The following is a 20979-nucleotide window of genomic DNA, read 5'->3' on the forward strand; positions in this document are numbered from 1 at the left end:
GTTTGTTGCTCTATGAGAGAAACTCTTACAGAACATTGCTAGCCCAGGAAAACATGCAAACTCAAATATAGATTTGTGGGGGTTTCTACCATCATGACATGTTGATCAACATGTGAATCCAGCAGTAGTAAGCCAGGAACTCTTTATATAATTAATGCACACTGTGGTATAGCAGACACAATGAAGTGCTTCTGCATGGTCTTTGTCTGTCTGTGGGTTTATTTTTTTCTTGGTTTATTTGGTACTATATAGCCCTGGATTGAAGTGTTACAAATCCCATTTCAAGGATCAATATTACTATAAAAAATTTTTTTCTTATATTTTTCTCTTTGTATATATTTATGACTATTATTTAGGTTATTTTTCTTCTGTTTTAAATTTACTGTGTTATTTTTGTTGTTGTTTTAGATTTGACTTCAGTTTCACTGATTTTTAGTTTTTCCTTTCAAGTCTCTGCTGATTGTACGTTAGAAAATTTTGTTTTTCACATTAAAAAAAAAATCAGTTTTCAAATTTGCATTTTAAATAATATGTTTCATTTTGTTAATGTTCTTCCTATATTCATTTAATATGTCTACTTTAAATCCTCAAATATTTAAACTAGTTTAAATATTCTAGTTATCTTCCATTTTAAAGGACATTCTTGCTGTGACTTTTCTGTTGAGTGGTATTTCCCCCCTTATTTTTAGTTGGCATATTTTGATGTTCTGGCTCACAATTTTCAAAACTGGCATGAGATGCTAAACGCTGAGGTGCTGCATCACCAGGAGGCTCCAGCCTCTGGAACAGGGCTTGCAGTGCTAATGGAAGGCAGGAGATTTACTGGGTCTTCAGTTTGACATTGCAGGCTGAGCGGAGGTCTTTTGGAGGCAGGGTCTGCCTCCCCTAAGTGGATGTTGTTTTGTGTCATGATGTTAGTGGTTGCCTACAGGAACATGCCGGACTATATATTTACTCTAGACTTGAGGTTACTCTTGTGGGGGTTTCTGAGTTTTTTTACTTAAAAAAAATTTAAACATTTTTCACTTTTCGAGACTTACTTTTTATTTTATGTATATGAGTATTTGCCTGCGTGTTTGTTCATGTACCGTATGTATGCTTGATACCCATAGAAGCCAAAAGAGGCTGTCTGAACTCTCTAGAACTGGAGTTACAGATAGCTGTGAACCACCTGATGCTGCTTTGATGGAAACTACCTGCCTTCTGTGAATGAGCAGCAAGTACTCTTAACCGCTGACCCATCTTTCCAGTCCTGTTTCTTTACTTTTAATTAATTGTCTGACCAATTCTTCTGGTCTTTTCAGCCCTCCCTGATGTCTTAATTCTGTATCTTCTTCTTCACCATCCCCTCTTATCTAATGAGCTTTCTCTTTTCTGTGTGCCCCCAGCAGTAAACATAAAATAAATTCAACATAAAATTCATGTCACATGTTGTCAGATCTCAAGGATCACAGCCAGGTGCCATCCATTGTCCTACAGATGGAAATGGTTCCTTCTCATAAATTTGTGAAGAATTATGTTATTTGAAATGACAGTTTTCAATCTGATATTCACTAGACTGCTGTAGCCAACATCAGCGACTGCTTATTTACACTTCCTTTTCAAATATACCAAGTTTTCATAACGGTCTACTTACCATTTACTATATTCTGGAACATTCTTTACAAATTGCCACAGGTGTCTTCTTGACATTCAGATCGCCGTTGAAATATAACTTTTATGATGGCTGCATTTGAAGTATCACACCTCCTTCTGGTCACTAAGTTAGTCCAGTCTTCACTGCTCTAGTTCCTGGGCCTCTGCCCTGTTCCTCCTTAGAATTCAAACTCTTTGAAAGTAATGACCTTTACAGACTTGTTTTCTGCCACACATCCCGAGCTAACACGGTGAGCTACGCTGATGTGCCGGCAGGTGTTTACGCTTGTTGCTTAAAAGATTTGGTTTACAGATTGGTATTAAACCTCTTGCTGAACAAGCATCAGGTTGTGAGTTTAATCCCCAACAGAGAAAAAAACAAAAACAAAGAACAAAGCATTCACTAAAAGAGTCAATGAATGGAGAATGTATAGGGTTGCCATGCAGGTATTTAGAAAATTGTGTTGCCTATGGCCCTGGAGCAACTCATGTGGTAGCTATCTTCATTCTGAATCTTCTTGATGGAACAGCTTTTCATTTGTTGTTGCTGTTTGTTTGTTTGTTCTGACCAGACACTGTGAAGATATGCCTACTCCATTTAAAAAAATGATTTAGAAAATACTTAATTCTTTTAACTGTATAAAGTAAAGAGGTTCCATTATACATTCCCATGCATACATTAGCACTTTGGCCATATTTAATCCCCAAAGTCGAAGATGCATGGTTTTAGCACATACTCCATGTTTGTATTAACTCTCACAGAAAATATTGGAAGCAATTTTTCTCAGAATATAGGTTTCAAATACTTAGGAATATAGTTCCTTTTTAGAGTTCAGAGAGAACTATTTTGCCTGTAAGTTTTTAGAATGCAGTATTCTTGGTGGTAGGTTTTAGGGTTGAGAAATACTCTTTTCAGGGTAGCAGAATGAGGAGTCTGTAAACGTGGTGTAAACTGATGGTTCAAAAGTGTGCCACCACAAGCATGTTTCTTTATGTGTACCAAAACCCTTAGTGAGTGCTCTCCTAGCATCTGTTGAAAAATGATGTGTTTAAGGCGTATTGAAGAAACTGGAGTTGTATTTTCAGAAGTCTTAGCTGACCTGGTGAGAAGCTATAGTAACTACAGTGCAATAAATAATCTTATAGTTTAAGTGATCTGAAAATATCAACATGAACTCTCGTGTAATGTGTCTGATGAGCCAAGGTGGTCTTTAAAATGTTAATATGGGTCAGTGCAAATATTTATGGATTCTTCTCCCAGTGTGCTCAGCCAGAAGCAGTTGTGTCTATGATAAAGCTTTCTTACTTTATGAAGTATGACAAACAACTTTCAAAAAGTACATTTTTGTTGTTGTTGTTTCACAAAGTGTCCATTGCATTTAAGATAAAACCGCAGTCAGATTTGGTAATGTTGTAGTCAATTAGATTCATCAGACTGTCCTCATGGTAGGGACCTACCTAAAAAGACTAGCAGGGCTTTAATAAAGAATTTTACATTCTTTGCCCAGCATCTCTTTGTTTTTTGAATCCTGTAATTATTCTATTTATTTATTTATTTATTTATTTATTTATTTATTTATCTGCTGTGTGTGTGTGTGTGTGTATGTGTGTGTGTGAAGCGTGTGTGCACGTATGCAACAGGAAGCATGTGTGGAAGAGAGAAGAGAAGAGAACTCTGTAGAGTTGATTCACCCCTCCACAAACTTACAAGGGTTATGATTAAAACACATACACAAACAAAAAATAAGATTGGACTGTGCGTCTAATCATACCAGATTAGATGAAATTAGAATTCAAAACAAATAAAATAAAAAAAATATTTTGGGACATTTAGGTTGATCATTTATCCTGGAACAAGTACAGCAGCCTTTTTCTTTTTTTCTTTTTTTCTTTTATTTTTTCGTTTTCCTTTTTGCTATTTCTATCCAGAGGACACAATTCACCTCATGTTTTCTTTAATATTTTCTCCCTCTACTAAAATGTTATTTTCCCAGGGAACCACATGCTTAATGCTTTTTTGCCTCCAGGATACTATTTTAAAAGTGCCTTTTCTCCAAAGCCTTTGTTGGTCACCCTATCCGAAATGCAACACCAGAATACTTATTATCCATTTCTTGCCTTGTCATTACTATTAATTTATACTTGGCACTCACTGTTTACCATACTCTGTACCCTGTGTATTGTGTTCCTTGCTTGTCACCTTCACTAGAATGTAAGGTCTGTGAGGATAGAACTCTTTGCTTTGTATGTTAAAATTTATTTCTGTCCCTCTAATGCCCAGAGTGGCTTCTAATACAATGCCAGACAGCCTGTAAGTTCTTCTGGTTGAATGGGTAAATGTATTAAGAGAAAACTGCAACAAGGTATGTAATATACCATTATTTGTCTGAAACATGGGACAAATAAGCTTGTAGATGCTGTTATAGTATATAAAGATTCCCTGAAAGGGACCATAAAAAAGGACCACGGACTGACTGAGACAGGACATCTGGGGAGTGGGATTGTTCATTGCATATTTTTCAATATATACTAGGTTTGATTTATGTAAATTGATTATCAATTTCAAATAGCAGCCAAAAGTAAAATAATTTCAAAACACTAGAAAGTGGAAGGTATACAGAAAAGGCATGTAACATGCACAGGCCAAACCTGTGGTAGATAAACCGAGGCAGTGGCATTGGCCTTGTAGGAGGGGTGGGGTGGCATCAGAGAAACTTAGTGAACACACCACCATGTGTACTCTAGATCTAGATAAAGAAAGACACATTTCTCAGTTACTCTTCTGTTGCTATGATAAAACCCCACGACCAAAGGCAACTTAAGAAAGAAAGACTTTTTTATTTTGGGGGGGGGTCTTATGGTTAGTGGAGAATGTCCACTATGGTGGGAAGAGGTATGGTAGCAGAAATAGGGACTTGTGATATCACACATCTTCAATGTTAATCATGAAGTAGAGAGACTAAGTAGGCTGGAAATGGGGTCATATTGTGAACACTCTAAGCTAGTGGTTCTCACCTTTCTAATGCTGGGACACTTTAATACAATTCCTCATATTGTGGTGACTCCAAAGCACACATTTATTTTTGCTGCTATTTTATAACTGTAGTTTTGTTACTGCAATAAGTTGTATTATAAAGATTAGAGGTTTGCCCAAAGGGTCCCAATCCACAGGTTAAGAAGCACTGCTCTGAGTCCACAATATCCCAGTATCATTCGTTCTTTAGTATCTATCAGTATCTTTCCTCTAATAAGGCCATACATATCTTGTCACCAAATAGTCCTCTGAGTAAGAACTAATGTTCAGATACATGTGCCTGTAGGGGACAGTCTCACTCAAACCATCACAACACAGTTCTGGGATCTGATGTAGTTTGGTTTGCTCAACTAGTAAGAAGCATTCAAGAAACTGTCTATATCTTGAGTGTTTAGAACAAAATGGTGGCAAACTCAGTTGCCAGGTTGAAGAATTTAGGCTTGAGGTGTCAAATAATTTTATCCTTAATGACACAACTTGCACTGTTGAATTCTATGGTACTATAAGGCTAAAACTGGACAAAAGTAAAGGTTAATTGCTTTAAATATAGCTCTAGGGAGGGACATAATGAAGAGACGGAACTAGTGAGAGAGAGAGAGAGAGAGACAGAGAGAGAGAGAGAGTGTTAAACATTTGATAAACATTGATCTTTCTGTTCAGACCTGTTTGTTCCTTTTGAAAATTATGCTACACATCCATTATAAAATTTTTCAATCACTAGGATGGAAATTATTGCAAATAAAAGACTTCTCTTGTCATGCAGCTTATCAGAGGTAAACATGCATGTTCAGGAACATGTTTGCATTGTTTATCTGGAATTTATAAATACACATTTTACCAGAAATATGGGGTGGCTCCTTACTGTACATTGATTGCCCTGAAATTCAGTTTACTCTGCTGGCATCTGTCCATACTGTCCTGCACAGGGACCTCTTTACAGGGCTCAGTGCTCCACTGGAAGGGGAGATGCAGTATAATTATTTTAACCAGTTCTGCTTAAATGTATATTGATTTTACTCCATGTTTTTGTTATCTAAAAACAATATCTTTTTATCCTGTTGCCTTCCAATACTTGGCTACCCCCACCCCTACCCCCAGGGTTGCTAGTTGATTTAGCACTCAAAAGGCAGCCTTTATTATTGTTTATACAATTTAGAAATTTTAACATTTGAGAAAATTGAAAGCCAAATTTCAGGCTTCAATTATCTGTTGTGATATCATACCCCTCCCCCAAATGTAGGCCCTTTGGTACCTCTCTCTGGTTCTGTGAGCTGACTGGGCATTAGTGGCAGGTCCTCATTTATGCTATTGGGTCCTCCTTTGTGCGTTTGAAGGCCCACAGTATTCATACTGGTGACCATGTGAATGCCCATAAATCCAGTGTCTTACTTGATTTTTTTTCATTGAGAGTCAGGTACGTTGTTGCCCCATGCTCTTACATTTTGTACTTGCTGATGGTTGGGCTTCTGAAAGAACGATCGTCAGTAGTTCTACTTTATTGAGTAAATCTAGCTTGTGAGATAGAGGGAGCAGAAGTTAGCAGGTCAGTAGGGCTTTGGCTGTGATTGTCATAGCATTACCTCTGCCTTGTTCTTTTAGCCAAAACAGTCACAGGCTCTGTTACTGTTCCACTGAATAGAGGGTCCCATTCTTGATGGGAGGGGAAGTCAGTCTTACAAAAGATTACATGGGACAATAGGCTTGACAAACTATCGACTACATTATAGTACTTGTGCTCTCTCTGAAGACCAGGCTGTTTATTGCACTTTCTGATAAAAAACTACCTGTCTTGCCCTATTGTGATATGGCTGTAAAATGAACTTCAAACAGATTGTCTGTGCACCATTATACTGCTTGTTCTCCAGTTTTCCCAGCTTGTATACGGCATGCACACGAATCATATAACAAATACTAGATACCTATTATACATTTAGTCCCTGAATCCAAAGAGATGCATGTTGTGTATTCCTCATCCTCAGAATATCTTCATCCAAGACTCGGCTCACAAATTGGAAGAACAGACTTAGGACTCAACAGTAAGATGTAGCAACCAAACAGATGAATTCAGTTAGTTTACTGAGGGGAAGAAGGTGTTGAAGACCAAGATGACTACTAATCAGTGAAGACCAGCAGGAAAAGGAATGGCCCCAGCTAAGGCTGTGACAGGGCAGCTGGAGAATGGACGATGTTGTAAAACAGGTGTGGCAAGCAGGGTCAAAATCTTAGTGTCAGGCAGAATAGGTCAACACAGTCCATTCCAAGAGCAGGGAGCACTCTGGAATCCTGGGTACCTCTGCCAGAGTCGAGATCATCAGCTGGTTTCTGATTAAAACAGTGAGCTCACAGTGAGGAAGAAGAAACTCTTTCTAAGCAATTTGGCTGTTTTCAATGTTTACCTATGTGTTTGAGAATCCTCCCACTTCGTGGCATTGATTTTTGTTTATGTTAATTGTGTCTATCTGTGTTGAGTGTAAGTCATGTATGTATATATGTATATGGCAGACAATGGAGGCTAAAACATAGCATGAGTTCGTCTGGAGTTGGAGTTACAAGCCATTGTGAGTCTCCTTATGTGGATGCTGGGAATGGAACATGGAACCCCTGAAAAAGCATCCTTAACTGCTGAGCCATCTCTCTACCCCTTAAGTGGCACTCTTTGTTTGTCCACATTCCCAATCTCCTTCATGCTGTAACTCTACAACATGTGGCTTTAAAGCCAAATTAGTTCATGATAATCACATATCTCTGCTTACATATATTGTGGGTGTGTGGGCTGATTTGTGACCTATTTTTTTCCCTCACATGTTGCCTTAGCATCTAGGTAAAGTGAATTTCCTGTTGCAACAAGCTTGACACTCTCTGCTCTAACAAATGTCAACTCCAGGAAATTATTCTTAAAGGTTTAAAATTTCCATTTTATGTATCCCTGCTTAAAATACAAACTTTCTTGGGTTTTGTAACATCTTGTCATGAATAATATCATACCGAGAGGAGATATGGGAGGCCGTGATGGGAAGGCATGTAATTTTTTAACACAAGCATGGGAAGATGCTGGGATATTCGGAAAATAACTTGAATTTACTTAAGCCATAGAATCTCTTCTGTGTAAATTCTGCTGCCATATCCAGTATCAAGGCAGAAAGAAGAAACTTTACCCGCTGTTCATGTAGTGTGTCCTCACACACATAGAATCTGGTTTTACCCTTAGAAAGTGCTCTAGGGAGGCATTATTCTCTTTAATCATACAAGGCAATACAAAGTTCAAATTATTTGTTCAAATTTTCATTGCTAAATTAAGAGTCAGATTTAGAAAGAAAAATTTTCTCAAAATGACTTTGAAATTGTTAAGCTTACCATTCCTACCAACATAGCACTGGGTTTTGTGTTCCAAAGGCTCAAGTTCAAACCTATTATTTGGGTTCCTTCTGTTTATTTGAGGTATCAGTCAAAATTCTTGGGATTGCTGTTAATAGAACTCAATATAAACTGGCTTAAGGAGAAAAGGAAGTTTATTAGCCAAAGCAATAAAATATCTGTTGGATATTCCAATTCAGGAATAATTGGTTCCAGGGGTCTTAACATAGTTATCATAAATGTCTCCATTCCCATATCTAGTCACCTGTTTCACTGAACAGGCCTCTTTTTCAGGAAGGTTGTTCCCATGTAGTTGCAAACTTCCCTAATACTTCTTGGTGCAGGACAGTTTCAGTCCCATCCCCACCTCCCCCTAAATTAATCTCATGGTGTGGGTATGTATTGCCTTATTGCCCAAGCCTGTGTAACATTCCCACTGTGTGTGCCTTACTCAGTGGGAATTAGGAGTTAGGGAAGAATTCTCTATGAAGAAACAAACAAACAAACAAACAAACAAACGGTATTGGAAGACTCTGGGATGGGCATGGTTGATCATTGTACACAACAGATTTCTATGATCCATGTTCCTATTATCATCCCACTTGGGGCTTCTGCTCAGGTCAGTAAGGCAGACATAATGATGACCCTGTTTGCTCAGTGCACATACTGTCTGCTTGGACCCTTTGTATTTGTTATTTCTTTTCATCACTCCTCCCAAAGACATTCTTTACAAGTTTTCTCTGCCTTCGTTTGACATTCTGGAAGTGCTGAGGGATCTGCTCATATTCCTGAAGTACACTTTGCTAAATGTTCCTAGGTTGTTTCATAGGTACATAAAAACAATGGATTTATATTGAGAACAGGAATTGTACTTTATTTACATAAATATTCAAATTCTAGAGGAAAGAAATAGATGCACATAGTGGTTTTAAATTTAACTGAGATGATCATCCTGACGTTCTCATTTGGTCTCCTGTGTAAATGAAAGGCTAGATTGAGGGGAAGTCATTTAGTTAAAATTCTTTGTGGTCATATTAAACCCATTACATACCATTTCTCATGGGAAGACCTTGTTTGGCCCTGAGGCACTCACCATTGATTCTCCACGGGCCCTCTATTAGGCACCCTATCCCCCTATATGTTTGCCAAAGTTTATTCTTTGTTTCCCTGATGACTGCTGTTCTGACTGGGTGAAGATGGAGTCTCAAAGCAGTTTCAATTTGCATTTCCTTGATACAGAAAGATATTGGACTCCTTTCAAATATTTATGGGAAGTTTGTGTTTCTTCTTTTGAGAACTATACATCCAATTCATTAGTTTTTTTTTTTTTTTTATTGGTAGGGCTATTGAGTTTTGGGTGACTTTTTACAGTTTTATGTATTTCACATGTTTATAACTTCTGAGGCATAGCTGTCAAAGGCTCATCCTGTGGTGCATTTCTTTACTTGGCTGAACTTTTCCGTTGTTGTGCAAAAGCTTCATGATTTCACATAGTCTTGTTTTTCAGTTCTAGAAAACATTCCTATCCTATAAGAGTCTTTTCCAGTCATTTTTTTTTTTTGACACCATTGTGGAAGATTCATGGCTGTAGCTGTGTGTTTTACTTCTAAAATTTCGGTTCCATTGTTCTTGTGTCTGTCTTGGACTGGCACTGCACAGTTTCTATTATCACTATGGCTCTGTGGCATAATTTGAAGACAACTATTGTGATGCTTCTAGCATGGTTCTTTCTACTTAGAGCTTCTCTGGCCACTTAGATCTTTTGTGTTTTCATTTGATTTTTAAGATCATTTTTTCCTAATTCTCTAAAAAAGAAAGGTAATTGGTTTTGACATCATTTCTTACATTATAACTCTCAAAAATTCAAATTTTCTATTTTCTTTTTAAAAAGTATGTTAAACTTTTAAATTAAGAAAGTAAATTTGAATGAATACAGAAAATGTGGCTCATTTACACAATGGAGTACTACTCAGCTATTAAAAACAATGAATTTATGAAATTTTTAGACAAATGGATGGATCTGGAGGATATCATCCTGAGTGAGGTAACCCAATCACAAAAGAACACACATGATATGCACTCACTGATAAGTGGATATTAGCCCAGAAGCTCGGAATACCCAAGATACAATTCTCAAAACACATGAAACTCAAGAAGAAGGAAGACTAAAGTATGGATACTTCAATTCTTCTTAGGGGGGGGGGGACAAAATACCTATGAAAGGAGTTACAGAGACAAAGTGTGAAGCAGAGACTGAAAGAATGATCATACAGAGATGGCCCCACTTGGGGATCCATCCCATATACAGCCACCAAACCCAGGCACTATTGAGGATGCCAACAAGAGCTTGCTGTCAGGAGCCTGATATAGCTGTCTCCTGAGTGGCTTTGCCAGTGCCTGACAAATTCATTGGTGGATCCTTGCAGCCTACCATTGGACTGAGCACAGGGTCCCCAATGCAGGAGCTAGAGAAAGGACTCAAGGAGCTGAAGGGGTTTGCAGCCTCTTAGGAGGAACAACAATATGAACTAACCAGTACCTCCAGAGCTCCCTGGGACTAAACCACCAACCTAAGAAAACACATGGTGGGACTCACAGCTCTTGCATATGTAGCAGAGGATGGCCTAGTCGGTTATCAATGGGAGGAGAGGCCCTTGGTTCTGTTAAGGTTCTATGCTCCAGTATAGGAGAACGCCAGGGCCAGGATCGAGAATGGGTGGGTTGTTGAGGAGGCGGTGAGAGGGGATAGGCAGCTTTTGGAGGGGAAACTAGGAAAGGGGAATAACATTTGAAATGTAAGCAAAGAAAATATCCAATTAAAAAAAGGAAAAATCAGAAAAATTGCTCTTGAGAAGAAGAAAAAAAAAAAGGAAGTAATTTTGAGTCAAGTATAGTAGCACATGTCTTTAATCCCAGCACTCAAGATGTAGAGGCAGGCAGATCTTTGAGTTCAAGANCAGCCTGGTTTACAGAGTGAGTTCTAGGACAGCCAGAGCTACACAGAGAAACCCTGTCTTAAAAGCAAACAAACAAAACCAAAATAAGATAATCAAACAAACAAAAATCAAACAAAAACAAAAAAAATGAAAATAAATATATCAAACCTTTAATTTTTGACAAAGTTACTGTAATCAGTCACTACAAGTGTGTTGCAGAGAACAAACCAAAAACTTCCAAAAAAGTAACCCCAGAATTTCTCATTAGCATCCACTTACTTATGACTACTAAGCTAAAATTTAAATACTATCATATTACTGACAATATAAATAAAATTAAATATTTTAACCTTTTCTCCATCCCATTCAATTGTCTATTAATATAACAAAAGAATTTATCCCAGGACTTTTTTTTTGTTAGTAAGCTAGGAACATCATTTTTTTAAAAAAATTAATTCCTATACAACAACTGAACTATTTATCTACTTTCTTCATTTAAAATGTCTCTTTATGTTACTTTACTTGTGTGACATGCATGTGATGGTTGGAGGACAACTTTTGCTTCTCCCTTTCTACCCTGCAGGTCCCAGGAGTTGAACTCCAGTCATCAGGATTGGCAGCCAGCTCTCTTAGCCTTGAATCACCTCAGTGATTCCATTAATGGAATTTTTATATGGCGAGGAGTCAGAAAACTACTTTATCTCTAAGTTTATATCTAAAACAAATTTTATTTTTCCTTACTATTTTTTTCAGTTTTGAGATAATAGTTTATTAAACTCAGTATCACCTCAAACTTGCTCTGTAGGTGAGGATAACCTTAAATACCAACGCCCTGCCTCACCTTCTAAGTGCTGGAGTTATGGGTATGCATCACCAGCTCAAATTTTCACAAAGTTTGAAATTTTTGCAATAGAACTGATTTTTTATTTGAGTTTATTATTGATTATTATTAAATAATTCTTCTTTATTATTTCATTTTCACTGTTTTGGTTTTTATTATTAGATCTTCAATTTGTTAATATTAATATGCTTTTGCAAATGTATCATTAGATCTGTTTTATATAGAAGAATAATGAACACATTATAAAGACAGGCAAATTTTGAAGATGATCACAAGTACAAATCATTATTTTTTTCTATGGTAAGAAGAAGAATGGTTTGAACCCAAACTAGGGCTGAAATGCTATCATACTTTTGGTGATGAACTGAGGGCGATTCTTCTTGTACACAGGATATTTAAACTCTCTTTTCTGAATAGGATGCTTATAACATTTTCTCTATATTTAGCCTCTGATATCTTGCATTCTAGTATCGGGAAACCCAAGCGTGCTCTGGATATAAAGGCAGTGATAAGAAGGGCTGGATGATATTTTTGCACAACACAGTTATATCTAGGGACAATTGGACCTTTTAATCTTTAGTTTCTTCTTTCTTTGACTGGACAGAATCCTAGCTAGATAAAGGTAAAGGCAAAATAAAACGGGATAAAACCATATCCTGGTTTTGTTGTGTGGTTAAAAATGAAAGTATGAAAAAGAAAAACCCTTTGTTTTCTCTTAATGTCTAAGAGAGTAATTAGCATCCGACTTTCTGTAAACCTCTTGTCTCCTAATGGCAGTGGCAATGTCAAGATACATACAGTCAAATGATGTGTCTGCGAAGATTATGGATGCTTGGATGTGCAAACTGTAGGAATAAGCATATTTATGCATTGCAAAGGGCTTTGCCTCATCTGTGCTTAGACCAGGAAGGACTCACCTTGGAGCACTGCTGGGAACACACACTGGCTTCTGATAGAGCAATTTGCTAGAAGAGTCATTACTTTCGCCTTAGGCATGTACAAATGACGACTCAAAAAGCCCCCTGACAATCTCATCAAGCTTATAGCCGCATGGAAAGAGACCCAGAGGCATTCTAGAGTTCTACACAGCCAAAGGAGGTGGGAGAGGACAACCTTGATACCAATATAACTGCAAAGTGCCAGGAGAGGGTAGGAGTCGCTGCCCAACATGACTCTCAGAGGAGAGAGACTTCCTCAAAACACAGTCATTACAGCTTTGAGCTGAGAGAAACAGAATGTCTACCTGGCTTGACTTTCTAAATTTGAACAATGTCCCATTATTACACAACTCCTTTATAAATAGAACCAAAATTTTGGACCATAGTCCTCTGATACATCTATATAGTTAAAAACCTTTATTAAAAAATTTTTTAAAGTATATGCATTTAAAATGAATCCAGTAATAAACTCTTTCCTTGAAGTTGGCTCAATTTGACATTAGAATACTCTTGTTAAATGAGAACAAATCTAACTCCATATCCCGTCTTTGTTTTACCACCAGTTTTGGGGTAAAACTACATTGCTGACACATCTGTTTTGCCTTTGTGTCCAAAATTTCCCCTGGTGGCCCAAAACAGAACACGTAGACCTACCTAAAGAGCCTGTCACTGAGGAGGGACTAAACACAGGCTGGATCGTCTGAGTCTCTAGTAATTCATTATCACCAGTTGTCTCATTGACAGCTGGGGGCCACATTTAGCCAACCAGCTGCCCAGGGCAGCACAATGCCTTGTTTGTTCTGGGCCTCTTGGGTGCTCTTGCTGTATGTAAAATAGCCGCAGTTGTGATCCCATTTGCTTCCTCCTACATGCTTTGTGACCTGGGTGTCAAGTCTATGGCAACCCTTCAAAGCCAGTGAATGCTTGGTAAGGACCGTGAGATGATTCAGTGGATGTGAGCAGCGAGGACAGGAAATTATTAAACAACAAATGGAAGTTAAATAAAATGCCCAATAAAACGACATTAAAGCGTAAAGTTGATTCTAGACTTTAATTATTTTGCTCACTAGGGATTTAACATGGGAGGTTTAAGTGGAAGTTTAGAACCCTTAACAAGGACCCTGTTGTGGATGTTTGTACCTAGCTATAGAAAATAGTCTGGTGCAGAACATTTTTTTATGAGGCTGTGGAAAACATAATTAGCAGAGAGTCCAGCCTGTCAGCAGATCGTATTGATCTTTGAGTTAACGGATGATATTCTGCATGTAATATCCGGTACCCTTATCTGTGCCTTTAAATATCAGTACCATACTATTTTATAATATATCAAAACAAATCTGAGCTTTGGAGGGAACACAGTGAAGTAAAAAAAAACAAGTTTTCAGACTTATGAGGTCACGACTCATATATTGAAAATATTAGAGAAATCTCAAGAAACTGGGTGCTGTTTACCACAAATTTCCTTTTAATATGATCTATGAAATGATTGGAATACTTGGCCTGTTTAGGATACACTTGGGATAAACTTTTTGTTTATCTCTGCCTTGCTCCCACCTTCCTGGGTGGTGCCCTCCCCAGGTTTATATTGATTTAGTTGAACGCAGGATTGGGAGTAGGAAGATGTCTGAGGGTCAAACTCAAGTTCACATCTGCTTTATCATGCCCACCACCACCAACTCTTGATAATGAATCAGTTAACTGGGTCCAATTAGCTAGAGGCAAGAACCACCGATATTTGTTGTTGAACTGGATAATAGTAGTAGCTGCAACTTTCCTTTGGAAATGATGGCTGCCATAGACAATAAGATTCAGAAAAGCCCAATCTATGATGATAGTGGTGGTATTGAAAAATCTACAAAAAGACCTGTCCTGGTATATGGTAGTCTGTTTGTCTTAGGGTGGTACTTGTTTATTGTCTTAGTCAGGGTTTCTATTCCTGCACAAACATCATGACCAAGAAGCAAGTTGGGGAGGAAAGGGTTTATTTAGCTTACATTTCCACACTGCTGTTATCGCCAAAGAAAGTCAGGACTGGAACTCAAGCAGGTCAGAAAGCAGGAGCTGATGCAGAAGCCATGGAGGGATGTTCTTTACTGGCTTGCTTCACCTGCTCTCTTATAGAACCAAGACTACCAGCCCAGAGATGGTACCACCCACAAGGGGCCCTCCCCCCTTGATCACTAATTGAGAAAGTGCCTTACAGCTGGATCTTGTGGAGGCATTTCCCCAACCAACGCTCCGTTCTCTGTGATAACTCCAGCCTGTGTCAAGTTGACACAAAACTAGCCAGTACATTTATTAACTGTATGGATAGGACTTTGGTTTGAAGCTCATCTAAACTGAGATTCCCACTGCTAAAGACTTCTCTGACTGCTTACTCACATAGGGCTCATTGGATAAAGGCATCGTCGCACTTAACAAGCCCAGGCAAGCATTTTGGTCCTGGTCTTCTTTTAGTATTTCTTTTCCTGAGTTCCACTTGACATCCCTGCCATGGATTTGAGAAACATTTCTCAGCTTTGTAACATTCACATCAGCATCTGTTCCCCACTATAAAAGTTGATAGTTACATGAAAATTTGAAATGTAAATCAAGCATAATTTTCTGTTACCACTTTCAATTAAAAAGAAATAGCTAGATTTTTGTTTTAAGGGACTCAAACTTAGCAGAAGGAGTCTCACATAAATATCTTTTTACATGGAATCTAAATTAATCTATGTGACATCATTTTCTTTTGGGGGTCATTTTGTGTCTTTTCATTCAATGAGAAACACAGACTTTCTCCACACTACTTCTGCTGACAGATCAAATCTTAAACTTGGCAATATAAGGTAATACATTATTTTAGATTTTTTTCCAAAGGATTATACTGATGTTTTTTAAAGAGAGCTAGAAACTGTTTTTTCCACATTTAAAATGACTTACTTTAAAGTTCTCTACTGAAAGTGAGAGGTTTCTCTAACCTAGGGCATGGTGATTTCAATAAATTGTGGCAATGCTAATGAAATGTTTTCTGTTTTTTGTTTGTTGTTTTAATATCAAGTGCTTCACTGGGCTACCTGGATGTAATAGACACTTAGCAATGGCTTTGGAATTTGTGAAGGAAAATGTGACAGTAAAATAGTGAGAAAGGTGACCATAGCCTGCTGTGAACAGAATGGAGTCTTATCCAAATGATGGGGGCAGGAGAGGGAGGAAGGAAGGAAAGAAAGATAAAAAGAAACAAAGAAAGAGACAAAGAAATTTGATGCTGTAAGGAAGACCTTAGACCATGTGGAGGCAAGTGTGGCTTGGGGAACTCTGGGAGAAAAGGAAGAATAGTCCAAGACAGATAATTACAGTTGACATTTATTGATTGCTAGTTACATGCTGGGCAATTCAATATACATGTTCCAATCATTATAGTTGTCATATGACATAAATAATGTCATTTGTCTAACTTTGAAGATAAAAAACATTATAAAGAAAAAGAAGGGTTACAGAGGTGTTCTTCATTGTAAGGCATCCCTCCCTACTTTATTTGTGTTGTTCACATATGGCCCAACTGGATGCAACATCAGCAGCAGCAAAGTGTAAGGTGGTCAGCAAAGATAGAGAGAATACAGCATAGTAACGTAAACCCAGAAAGAAACAGGCCTATTTAATGTGATGGATAATCTTAGAAGAATAGGAGGAACCAAAGTTAAGACATCTATAATGAAAGCCTATCTGCTAAAACCAGGCCACATTAGCCACCAGCTCGATAAGACAATAAATGTCAGGACTCCAGGCTCATGAAATAAAAATTAAGCATAAAACAAATTTGGAAAAAAAAAAAAACTATTGCTATTGAGACTAGACAAGATTGTATATCAGAGGACCTTGTAAATTATAGTAATGTTAGTCACTCATTTGATACAGCATTTGGGTTCCATGGCCCTACTCAGTTTTTATACGACACTGAGGGTTATCTAATTCTGAAGATGGAAATGTTGGAACACAGAGAATTTCAATGAATTGCTTAGACTTACACAGCAAATTGAAGACCTGGGATTTCAATCCATGCCTACCCGAGCCCCAGGCAGTGTTTTCATGTAAACTCTTGACAGCTCCCATGCACCCACACAGAAAACATTGCAATGCACTGGAAGGCAGTGTTTTTGCTTCACTGCCCTCCTGAAGTGCATACAATAAGATAGATTCAGGCAGAATCATGCAACGGTAATTTTGGTGCCTGTTTCTTTAGTATGAATCAAACCTGTATCTCCTGTGTTGACATTTTTTTTAAAGATTTATTTATTTATTATATGTAAGTACACTGTAGCTGTCTTCAGACACTCCAGAAGAGGGTGTCAAATCTTATGGGTGGTTGTGAGCCACCATGTGGTTGCTGGGATTTGAACTCAGGACCTTCAGAAAAGCACTCAGTGCTCTTAACCGTCAAGCCATCTCTCCAGTCCCTGTGTTGACTTCTATGCTACCCACAGGTTTGGAGTAGAATCTCCCAGAATGCTGGGTTTCCTCTCCTGCTGTCCATGGCTGGCAGTGGATGTGGTAGGGACTATGTGAAATCCTTGGGCGGCTAGTGTGCCTGGACACTCATTGCCTCAGGCTGGTTGCTTCAGGGCTCTTATACTTTCGATGGTGACATAAGCAGATGGCAGACACCAAGAACATTAGTTGTCATTCCCTCTTATATTCCCTGAGCCTGGTGAGTGAGAGGGTTCTAACTTGCCATCTGCCTTCCAGCTGAGAGCACTCTTGCCTATTTGTGAAGTGTCCTTCAGACTGTGGAAGCTGCTTAGTGTGTGTGTGTATGTGTGTGTGTGTGTGTGTGTGTGTGTGTGTATGTGTGTGTGTATGTGTGTGTGTATGTGTGTGTGTGTGTATGTGTGTGTATGTATGTGTGTGTGTATGTGTGTGTATGTGTGTGTGTGTATGTGTGTGTATGTGTGTGTATATGTGTGTGTGTGTGTGTATGTGTGTGTTTCCATATGTAGTGGCAGCCACTGGAAAGTGGGGACATATGAGTTGGAGTAGACAGGATAAGGGAGTTGGTTTCTGGCAGACACAGCTCAGCCAAATACCTAAATGACTTTCTTTGAAATAAATACTTGTGTTGGTGATGGATGTGCCATACTGCAAAAGAGAGAGAGAGAGCTTCATTTAAAACACGAAACAAAACTCAGCATAAAGAAGTGTGACTGGATTTGAAATTCATTTTAGCATTACATTGGATAATAGAAGAAAAACAAGGGCTGTTCATTTCTTGAACTAAAAATGTCAACTGCTACGAATGTGTAAGTGGATAGGAAAAAAAAAAAATAGTCCTGGAGTTTTGGGCTTTGCTTTGCCTCAACAGCTTTATTGAGGTGTAATTGACAGACAATAAACTGCACGTGTTTAACATCTTTAACTTGATGAGTTGACACATGCATGCACTTGCAAAGCCATCATCACAACGAGCGTGCGAGCATATGGATTGCTCCCAAAGGCTTCGTCCTCCTCCTGGAGCCCTTCCCTCAGCCCATTTAGTGCCCTCGCCTCCTCTGGCCAAGACTGATCTGTTCTCTACCATCACACTGCAGCTTGCATCTTCCAGAGCAGGGCTTGCCAACAAACATGGCCTGTGGGCCAACATATCCATTGTGTAAATAAAGTTTTATTGGAACAGTCATACTCATTCACACATTGTGGTTGCTTTGGCACTGACGGAGTTCAGTAGTTTTAACAGAAGCTTCATGGTCTCCAAATGTTGACTATCACAGAAGATGTTACCCTCTCCCATTCTACAGATTTTGCAAATGGAGGTCTAGGATATGTATGCACTTGTACGTGTTTAGGTTCTGGGTTCAGTCTCTTTTGAGTTTCAAACATGTTGTTGCATGTGTCATGGTTTTTGATAATGGTTTTCTATATTTTAATTCCATTTATCCTTTTCCTTGAAGAAAAATAATTCCATGTGTAGGTAAAGCAAGACATAGACATCCATCTGCTGAAATGTGGTTGCTTCTGATTTGTTGGTCTTCTCAGCAGACACAACAAACCTTTGATGTTTAAGCTTTCGCATGCCCGAGCACTCCTTCATCTTTAGACAAAGACCTAAGCAAGGAACATTAGCTTTTGTGGCAAATGCAGGTTTAACTTAGTAAGGAGCTGTTTGAAAGGGAGGTTCCATAGTTTGTAATTGCTACGAGCCCTTAGTGAGCACTGCAGGTCCGCACAGTCAGTCACATGGCTTCTCACTGCCGTTTTCACCCAATCTTGTATACGACTGTCTCATAGCTTTACAGTACACATTGTCAACTACTAACAATGTTGACTATATTTTTATGGGGTCAATAGTTGCCTGAATATTTAAGGTAAAGTATTCAAGTGTCTATTTTTGTTTGCTTATTTCTCTTCTTGTCACTGGAGTTTTAGAGTTATTTGTAAATTCTACATACAAGTTATTGGTCAGATACAGGATTTGAAATATGTTAACTTTTTTAATATTTAAGAAGAATTACCAAAAACTATGGCACATGCAATAAGATGCTTGAAACTCAGAGACTGAAGCCAGAACCTAAACACATGTGAGGATGTGTTTATCATTATCTTTATTTAATTTTTTAAATGTGTATTAGTGTTTTGACTGCTGTGATCCTCTGGAACTGGAGTTACAGACAGTTTTGAACTGCCATGTAGGTGCTGGGAATTGAACTCAGGTCTTCTGGAAGAGCAGTTAGTGCTCTTAACCGCTGAACTATCTCTCCAAACTTTAAGTTCATTATCATTTTTTAAATTAAATTATTTTATTTATTCACATTCCAAATGTTGCCCCAGTCCATCTTCATCCCATATCTCCTACCTTTTGCCTCAGAGAGGGTGATTCTCCCACCTCACCCTCTGCCAGCATCCCACTTCCCTGGGACATCAAGTCTCTACAGGATGAGGTGCAATCCTCTCCCACTGAGGCCAGATAAGGCAGTCCTCAGCTACATATGTGCCCAAGACCATGGACCAGCCCATGTATGCTCTTTGGTTGGTGGCTTAGTCTCTGAGAACTCTGAGGGGTCTGGTTATTTGATACTGTTGTTCTTCCTGTGGGGTTGCCATTCCTTTCAGCTCCTTCAGTCCTTCCCCTAACTCTTCCATAGGGATCCCTGACCTCAGTCTAATGGTTGGCTGTGAGTATCTGCATCTCACAGTCAGCTGCTGGTAGAACTCTGCTAGGCTCCTGTCTGCAAGCACTACATGGCATCAGTAATAGTGTCAGGGTTTGGTGACTGTGCATAGGATGGATCCCAAGTTGCGTCAGTCACTGGATGGCCTTTCCTTCAGTCTCTGCTCCAATTTTGTCCCTGCGTTTCATTTAGACAGTAAGTTCGTTATCTTAACAGTGTTGTTTCAAAAAAAAAATTTACTCATTTTTTGTGGCACTTCCTAGGCAGTTGTCCATATCAAGATGAAACTGAATGTCTCCTTCTGAGCCACCAGCTGTCAGAAACTCACTGAAGTGGATGATGAACACAAGTGTTCTACTTTCTATAGGAAGTTCATGACCACAGATGTAGCTATTGGTGCTCTGTGTGAAGAGTGGAAGAATTATGTGGTCTGAATGAATGTTATGAACAACAAAGTTCCCATGAAACATTGTGTCTTGCCCCATGACAGCATGTGTTTGCTATTGCATGAGGGGCATTCTTGTTATAGATCAAGAATAACTGTAGAAAGGAAGTGTAAGTCTGTCCAGGATGCATTGTAGACACGAATCTAAGTGTTCTTAGCTTGGTTATTGAAAAATTAGGAGAAGAAGATATTTCTAGATTGATGAGATAATTACTATGCCTCTGTGGTTGGGACCCAAAAGAGTTAGCAGAACCTGAAAACTTTTCAACCTGTTTAAAGATGGTGTCTCACAATATTTTATCAGAAAGCCCATTAGCAAAGAACGTATGAAACCCAGGACCAGTGGACCCATGATTCAGGTTTTTTTTTTGTTTTTGTTTTTGTTTTTTGTTACTTCACATGTCTTGTAACACAAACGTTAACTTATTGCTCTTAAGAAAGAGCATATTAATAAAAAAATGTAGAGCCGGGCAGTGGTGGTGCACTCCTTTAATCCCAGCACTTGGGAGGCAGAGGCAGGTGCATTTCTGAGTTCGAGGCCAGNCTAGTTCTACAGAGTGAGTTCCAGGACAGCCAGGGCTACACAGAGAAACCCTGTCTGAAAAAAAAAATAATAATAGAGATATTGCCTCAATTAATCCTTTTTTTATT

General features: G+C 38.5%; 1 pseudogene; it reads left to right on the forward strand.

Moving 5' to 3' along the window:
- The first annotated feature begins 20164 nt into the window (after positions 1 to 20164).
- LOC110332945 lies at positions 20165 to 20738 on the forward strand (annotated as a pseudogene).
- The last annotated feature ends 241 nt before the right edge of the window (positions 20739 to 20979 follow it).

The sequence above is a fragment of the Mus pahari genome, chromosome 15, assembly GCF_900095145.1.
Source record: "Mus pahari chromosome 15, PAHARI_EIJ_v1.1, whole genome shotgun sequence".
Taxonomy (NCBI): domain Eukaryota; kingdom Metazoa; phylum Chordata; class Mammalia; order Rodentia; family Muridae; genus Mus; species Mus pahari.